This window comes from Lycium barbarum, chromosome 3, assembly GCF_019175385.1.
Source record: "Lycium barbarum isolate Lr01 chromosome 3, ASM1917538v2, whole genome shotgun sequence".
NCBI classification, from domain to species: domain Eukaryota; kingdom Viridiplantae; phylum Streptophyta; class Magnoliopsida; order Solanales; family Solanaceae; genus Lycium; species Lycium barbarum.
In genome coordinates this window covers 57,909,873-57,919,072 of record NC_083339.1, presented here as the reverse complement: position 1 = coordinate 57,919,072, position 9,200 = coordinate 57,909,873, and positions in this window count along the sequence as shown.

Genomic DNA, 9,200 nt, shown 5'->3' with positions numbered 1-9,200 from the left:
GTCATCAGTTCCATAGGACTCCGGTATCTTCAGGTAGCCGGTGCTCAGTCAGGCCGCGACAGTTCACAGGTATCTAGGGGTGGATCCCAAGCTGGTAGAGGTGGATCACAGTCTAGAAATGGTGGGGCCAGTGTTACTCGTTCCCAGGTAGACCCGAGGCAGAGGCCTCAGATGCTGTTATTTCAGGTACCATTTCTGTTCGACATAGAGGAGCATCTGTGTTATTTGATCCTGGATCCATTTATTCGTATGTGTCTGCATATCATGCCATTGATTGGGATTTTCGTTATGATAGCATAATTGTACCTATTCATGTGTCGACTCCGGTCAGAGATTCTATTGTGATTGATCGAGTTTATCAGTCGTGTTTGGTTACTTTTATAAGTTATGACACTTGGGTAGATTTGATGATACTTGATACGGTGAATTTTGATATTATTTTGGGTATGACCTGGCTTTCTCCTTATCATGCGATCTTGGACTGTCATGCCAAGATAGTTACTTTAGCCATGCCGGGCATTCTTAGACTTGAGTAGAGAGGTACTCCTAGCCCTGCTCCGAAGAAGATTATTTCTTTCCTTCAAGCGAAAAGATTAGTCAACAAGGGGTGTCTAGCTTATTTGGCTCATATGCATGACACTACTATTGCATCTCCACCCCTTGAGTCCATTCCCATTGTGAGTGAGTTCGTGGAGGTATCCTGTCTAACTGCCAGGTATGCCACCCAATTGCGATATTGACTTCTGCATTGACTTGGATCCGGCCACGCGCCCTATTTCTATTCCATCATATCAGATGGCACCTGTCGAGTTGAGAGAGCTTAAGGAGAAATTGTAGGATTTATTGAGCAAGGGGTTCATTAGACCGAGTGTCTTCCCTTGGAGTGCTCCTGTGTAGTTTATAAAGAAGAAAGATGGATCCATGAGGATGTGCATTATTTATCGCCAGCCGAACAAGTTTATTATTCGTAACAAGTGTCCTATGCCTCGTATTGATGATTTATTTGACCGGCATCAGGGTGCTTCGGTGTTCTCCAAGATTGACTTGCGTTCAGGCTATCACCAGCTGAAGATCAGGGCCGAGGATATTCCAAAGACAGTTTTCGGATGAGATCTGGACATTATGAGTTTATGGTGATGTCATTTAGGCTTACCAATGCCCCGGCTGCATTCATTACTTTGATGAATGGCATCTTTAGGCCATTCCTTGACTCCTTTGTGATTGTGTTTATTTATGATATCTTGGTGTATTCCAAGAGTAGAGAGAAGCATGAGAGCCATCTTCGCACTGTACTTGGGTTGTTGAAGAAGAATAGCTTGTTTGCTAAGTTTTTAAAGTGTGAGTTTTGGTTAGAGTCTGTGCCATTCTTAGGCCACGTTTTGTCTAAGGACGGGATCATGGTTGATCCTCAGAAGATTGAGGCTGTGAGGGTGTCACGACCCAACCCCGTAGGCCGTGACTAGTGTCCTAACTGGACACTCATACGCACACTCGCTTACCAGATTCACATATCAAAGACAATCATAGTTTGGCGTACGTTAATTCATATAGACATAGAGGATAGACGTCATCTTAAGCGGCCACGTATATCAAACATATCATATCAAAGCCCGTAGGCAGGCGGAATGCACATCGCCTGAACATACATACATATGCAAACACATAGGCCGCTTAGGCCATTATGGCAAACAGGGCTGCTTAAGGCACAAATCTCGGACCAAACCAAACAAACATGACCCATGACCCACAAGTATGTCTACAGGCCTCTAACAAACATAACAATATCATATGACGGGACAGGGCCCCGCCGTACCCTTGAACAGATAAACATATGCACAACGGTAGAATATGTACCCAAAATATGGCTCCGAACAAAGGAGCACTTCAACTGCTGGAGAGATGTCCTACGCTGGCGGATCACCAAAACGATCGTCTGTACCTGCGGGCATGTAACGCAGCCCCCGAAGAAAGGGGGTCAGTACGGAATATGTACTGAGTATGTAAAGCATAAAATACTGTGAATAAAACCATAAACAGAAGTAAGGTACAGAATACAGGTACAGAAAGTAAGCACGAAATGCAAAGTAATCAAACAACTTACTGGAACCACAAACAATGCATGCCAAGAACGGTATCCAGTCCCTTGCGGGACCCGGGGAAAAACGTGACGCCGCCCTGCCTTCGGCGCCACTCACATCTAACTCCAGAAGTTTTGCTCTGAAATCTCCGACACACATATCATAATATCATATCATAATAACAGATCATGTGTGGTTCATCGAACCAGAACACATCTAACTCCATAACACATCTAACTTCGGAATTCATATACGGTGCCCGACCCTCAAGCGAGGAGCTCGGGAACCGCGCGCACGATATAAACCGGCCTGCGACTCAGCGAAGGAAGTCATAGCATATGCACGAGCAGAGTAGTGAGAAACTAAATGCACATAAATCAAGACTCAATGAAATGATCGAACGTATTATCAGAATATTCGTAACGGATTTCTCACATAGCATACTTTTGTCAGAATACTTATATCGGAATACTTGTATCGAAATACTCATGTCAAAATATTCATATCAGAATACTTATGTCAAAATATTCATGTCGGAATACTTATATCAGAATGCTTATGTCGGAACACTTACGTCAAACTACTTATGTCAGAATACTCGTAGCGGAATACTTGTGTTAGAGAAGGCATGCGAATCATAACAAACTCGGAGTAGTTAAAACAACTATTATTAGTAGCTGGAACGATAACCAAAAGTTTCCTTTACTTATCGTATGGAAATGAGTCAAACAGAACAATAGGAGAGGAGTCGGGAATGGTGGGCCCACCTTGGGTCAACAGAGGTGGCGTACACAAATCACGTACATTAAGCTTTATAGAGTCACTTATGATAGCTTTAGTGTAATTCGGTTCTATCTGGCAAGTCATAGATGCTTAGACACTTGTTTCAACAAGTTATGAAGAACTTAGTTCAATTCTATTGAATGAAAAAGGGACAAAATCAAACTCAGATTTCTAGGAATAGAATCATCCCCGAGGCTCGTATCCAAACCTATTAGGTCTAAGACATGCCAAAAGAAGGAAGGGTAAAGCTTTAGATACCTTTTCCGCTTCTTACGCTACTCCAAATTCAAATCCCAAACTCTCCAAAATCTACAAATGGTCACATTTACCAAACATTAATTAAAGTCTTTAAAAGTTGAATCTTAAGGTAACACTTGACAATTTGTCTACAGAAATTTGGGCAGCATTTCCCCTGTAAATGCGCCATCCCCGAGAATTTAACTTGGCCAAAAATACAACAACAATACCAACAGCAATACCAACAACATTCACAATAGCTACAAAACACATTCCAACATAAATAACCTTTCTTTACACATAATGCAACAACTTCTACTCCAACTTCACACTTTCAAACTAATGTCAACGCTTTCATATTCATTCACTAATTCAAGACCATTCAAATACAATTCAAAAACATTTCACAGTATTCTACAAAATATGCAAAAGTTCCACCAAACCATAATCCACCCAAAACCTCCAATTTTCAACATAAATATTCACAACACATTTTTACCTTCCAATTTCACTTACAACAATCACCATTTGCATCTTACAACTTCATTTTCAAAATTACATAATTTATAATAAAATCGTATACTTTCCGACAACAACTCAACAACAAATTTTTCATGCTAACTTAAGCCATTATTCTCCCATTTACTTCACAAAGCTAAAATCAACACAATTAACATACTAAGTAATATTTGTTCATCTCCCTTTCACCCTACACTACACGGCAACACACATATTCACCCACAACACACAAATTTCATACTTTTCACTCACTTCCACATTCTACAACATGTATATATCTTCCATAACATAATAAAAACATAAAATTCTTACCTTTTCTCTTCAACTTCTTCACTTGACCAAAGTGCGGAAACGATGAAACGAATGACTTATCTTCCGAAACAATTATACCACGTTGTAGAGGGTCCTTGAATTAGTAGGAATACCACAAGAAAATAATTTTTGGAACAAAATTTCAAGGGGCAAAAATCTCCAAGCCTTGGCCGAATGGCCCTTTATTTTCTTGCTCTTCTTCTTTTGTTTTTCTCCTTCTCTAATTCTCTTGAATCTTCTAATAGTCATGTGGCTTTTATTTATTTACCACATGAATTAATTAAATTCATGGGCTTGGGCCATGTAGTGTATGGCCGGCCACCCTCCTATTGTTGGGCCTTTGTTTTTATTTTTTTTTAGCCCAATTTCTTTTGGTTTATATTTCGTAATTCCCGAAACTAATTTCCGAAATCCCAATTTTGCCCTTAGCCTTCCTTGATATTTCCGCATCAATATTTTTCAGAAGCAACATATACTTATTGGCTAGAGTCAAAATATTGCCTTATCTCTACAAGTCACAATTATTTCAAAATTTCCGAATATGCGAAAATACGGGATATAACATCGGGATTGGGCAAGGCCCACTACTGTGATCGAGATCCATAGTTTCATGGTTTTGGCCAGCTACTACCATCGATATGTGAAAGATTTTGCTTCTATTGCTTTGTCTTTGACTAGATTGACTCAGAAAGATGTTCCCTTCCAGTGGTCCGATGATTGTGAGGAGAGCTTTCAAAAGCTTAAGACTTTTTTGACTTCAGCCCCAATTCTAGAATTACACATGGAGGGTAAGGATTTCTCAATTTATTGTAATGCTTCCCGTTAGTTGAAGATCCATGAGAAGAATTATCCTACACATGATTTGGAGTTGTTGGCCGTGGTATTTTCTTTGAAGATTTGGAGGCATTACTTGTATGGTGTCCATTGTGAGATTTTCACCGATCAATATAGCCTTCAACACGTGTTTACCCAGAGAGATCTTAATTCCAGGCAGCGCTGATGGATGGAGCTCCTGAAGGACTATGACATATCTATTCTTTATCATCCAGGGAAAGCCAATGTTGTTGCTGATGCCTTGAGTCGCAAGGCCGCGAGTATGGGGAGTTTAGCCAGTTTGGTTTTTTCCAAGCATCTATTGTCCATGGAGGTTCAGACTCTAGGCAACAGTTTCGTTCATCTTGATATTTCAGCCCCAGGTAGAGTATTAGCTTGTGTAGAGGCGAGATCATCCTTGCTAGATTAGATCCGGACTCATCAGTTTGAGGATGCTCAGTTGAGCAAGATTGGAGATAGGGTTCCGAGGGGCAAAGCCAAGGAGGCCATGATTGATTCTGAGGGTACTTTGAGGATTAAGAGGCGCGTGTGCGTTCCTCGTATTGGTGACTTGATTCATTTGATTTTGGATGAGGCCCATAGCTCTTAATATTCCATTCATCTGTGGGCGACTAAGATGTATCATGATTTTAGGCAGCACTATTAGTGGCGTCATATGAAGAGAGATATAGCTGATTGCGTGGTTAAGTGTAGTAATTGTCAGTAAGTTAAGTATGAGCACCAACGACCTAGTGGTGTCCTTCAGAGGATGACAATTCTCGAGTAGCAGTGGGAGAGGGTTGCCATAGATTTCATTGTGGGTCTTACGAAGAACTTGGGTAAGTTTGATTCGATTTGGGTGATAGTTGATCGGTTGAATAAGTCCGCTTATTTCATTCCAGTTCAAGTTTCCTATACCGTGGAGAAGTTAGCCAAGTTGTACATCTGTGATATTATGAGATTGCATGGGGTTCCTATTTCTATCATATCTGATTGGGGTACTATCTTCACTTCCTATTTCTGGAGAGCTTTCCATGATGAGCTGGCTACCCGAGTGGATCTTAGTACAGCTTTTGACCGCCAGACCGATGGGCAGTCCGAGCGGACCATTCAGGTGCTCAAGGATGTGTTGAGAGCTTGCATTATAGACTTTGGTGATCATTGGGATCAGTTCTTGCCGTTGGCAGAGTTTGTATATAACAACAGTTATCACTCGAGTATCGACATGGCGCCTTTTGAGGCTTTGTATGGTAGGAGTTGTAGATCTCCAATTTAGCTAGTTTAACGCATTTGAGGTTCAACCTTGCGATACGGATCTATTGAGAGAGTCTCTTGAGAAGGTGAAGGTCATTCAGGCCAAGCTTTTGGCACCTCAGAGTCGACAGAAGATGTATGCAGACTGGAAGGTCCGCGATTTGGAGTTTGCTGTTGGTGATCAGGTTATATTGAAGATTTCACCCATGAAGGGTATTATGAGGTTTGTCAAGAGAGGAAAGTTGAGTCCGAGGTGTATTGGGCCATTTAATATTTTTGACCATGTAGGCGATGTTGCTTATGAGTCGGCTTTGCCGCCAGGCTTGGCGGGAGTTCATCCAGTTTTCCATGTGTCTACGCTAAAGAAGTACCATACCGATGGTACTTATATTATTCGTTGGGACTTGGTATTTCTTGATAAGAATTTAACTTATGCGGAGGAGCCTATTGCAATTTTGGATAGGGAGGTTCGAAAGTTGAGGTCTAAGGAGATTGCTTCTATGAAGGTGCAATGGAAGCATCGTCCTGTTGAGAAGACCACTTGAGCGACTGAATCTTACATGCGTAGCCGATATCCCCAGTTGTTTGCTGATTAAGGTACTTTTCCATTTATTTTTCCTTCATCGCTCGAGGACGAGCGATGGTTTAATTAGTATCTGATGTAACGGCCCATTTGGTCGTTATAGTCTTTAGGGCACTTTTTGACTTTTCCCCGAGCTTGTTAGCTCACTTTTGACCCGAAGGGACCATTGACAAGTTTTCCGAGGTATTTAGATATGATTCAGGCGACATTTTTGGGAAATCTAGGCTTTAAGCGAAAAAGTGTTGACTCAAAGTTGACTTTTGGGTAAAAGGACTTTTTTTAAGAATTCGTCGATTTCGAGAGGTCTGGATGATCTTTTATAACTTGTGTGCATATTTGGTTCAGTTTCCAATACACTGGGGTGCATTTTGGGACTTGATTTGGGAAGTTTGATTTGAGGTTTCAGGGGTTGACTCGATCAACGAGACCTTCGTTGGGAATTTTGAGGCCACAGTGCATTCGTAGCGTGTTTTTACGTATGCCTGCATATATGGCATGTAAGCTGATGGCCTCGGGTGATGGTCAGGATTCGGGTTGAGATTGTGATTTTTGGAATTTCTGGTTCTGGTGACCGGTATAGCGGCACCATTACCGCAGCAGCAGCACCGCTATAGCAGTGGACTTGCCGCAACAGCGGCCAACTGTAATGATGGCTGACCGCTATGGCGGTCTGAGTGATCATCTAGGCGGGACCGCTGCTGTCGCGGAAGCGGTATCGGGCAAATTATTTAATTAAATTAGTATTAAAAGCCCTAAGTCCCTCATTCTTTATTATTTTTACTTTGGAGTTATTGAGAGCTTTTCAAGGCGATTCTTGGGAGAAACTTAGTAAGTTCTTCTATTTTCTTTGATATTCCATTTTCCTTAATCACCGTAGGATTCCATCATCATGATAGTTCCATAATGGTTTGATGATTAAAATAGGACTCCATGTTCTAGGCCTCTAAATCATGATTTATTGATTGGGTTAACTTATTTAAGCATGGAATTGATGACTAGAACCTATTAATGCATGATTCTTCCAAATTAGTTGCTAATTTATGTGATTAGAAGTTAGGGTTTATACTTAAATTTGGGGGTTTTTCCTAGAATCCGAATTTAAGTAATTTCTTGGTTCTTATAGCTTGTAATAGATGGGAACTGATCACTTAGAGCTTAATTTCATGTTGAGGCCTATAGATTCCTAATTTCCCCTTTCTAGTTCATAAACCACATTTTATAGGTTGCGAATTTGGATCTTGAATAGAAGTAGGGTTTGATTGATGTTCTCCTTGATTCTAATTTCATGATTCGAATGTGCTTAAACTTTCTTTATCTCGAGGTTCAAAGGAAAGAAAAGACTAAGGTATGATTGCTGAAGACTTTGTTGTTCGACCTTCCAAGTACGTTACGGTTTACCCTATTGTAAGACTTCGATTAGCGAAGCATATATTTAGACGATATTGTCGGAGGATGCATGTAAGACTTCGGGTATGAAGCTGGGTTGGATAATGTCTTAGGTTGGGCCTTGTTGTGTTATTTGGGGCTAGCCACCCTGTTGTGTTGTCACTTATCTTATTCTATTTGTTGTTGGCTTGATGCTACGTGGAGATTGTAGATATTGGTGTGTGTTGATATATCTTGATGATGATATTGTAGCACCGTATTGTTGTTGTTTTGAGACGGGGATTGGAATTATATTACGGCTTATTGTGTAGCCTTTATTGATATTACTAGTGTGCCCATGTGTGGTACTATTGATATTAACTTGATTATTCACATTGAACTCATACATTGCACGTATTCTCAACCTTCGTGACATACTATTGATACATTGATGATATACAAGTAAACACTGTTATGAGCTGGGTTCAGTTAGATTAGAGTGATGTGAGGATCGATGTCCGATGTTCATCCCGGATTCGAGGTATGAGTGCTGGTAGCGATTGCCGAGGTCTTTGCCGAAATCGTAAGGGTACATGGACTTCGCTGGTCCCCCATGGGTTGTGCCGCCGAGATGTGATGTTTCATCATCGGAGTACATATGTACGGTGCATATGCAGTGCATTCACACTTCATATATTATTGCATTGCATTGTACCATGGCTTCTATTATGATATTTCTGTGATGTAATTGTGATATACGGATTCAGATTGAATGTACTGAGACTTGGCACATTTGGATTTAGATGATATAACTTAGGTGATGACTTGTACATGATTACTGGCTCGTGTTGACTTATACTGTATTGATTTACCTATTTATCTTACTTTATTGCATTGATATATGTCAGCTAATCTTAGTCGGCCTATGATACCTACCAGTACTTGTTGTTTGTACTGACCTGCACTTGCTACATTCTTTTATGAATTCAGAGTTCCAGGTGGGATCGACCTCTACTCCCCGTGGCTGACAGTAGTCAAGGATTGCTGTTTCGAGTCTTACAGGGTGAGCACGAGGATTTTCGTCGCCTTGAAGATTCTTCGTTATTTATGTGTTACTGGATATTCTGAGACATATTGAGATTATTGATGTATTATTATTACTTCCAGACTTGTAGATTCTAGTTAGATGCTCTTGTATGGCCAGACCAGATAATGGGGTGGTTTGATCTATTTCCGCATTATTTATCTATTTATAT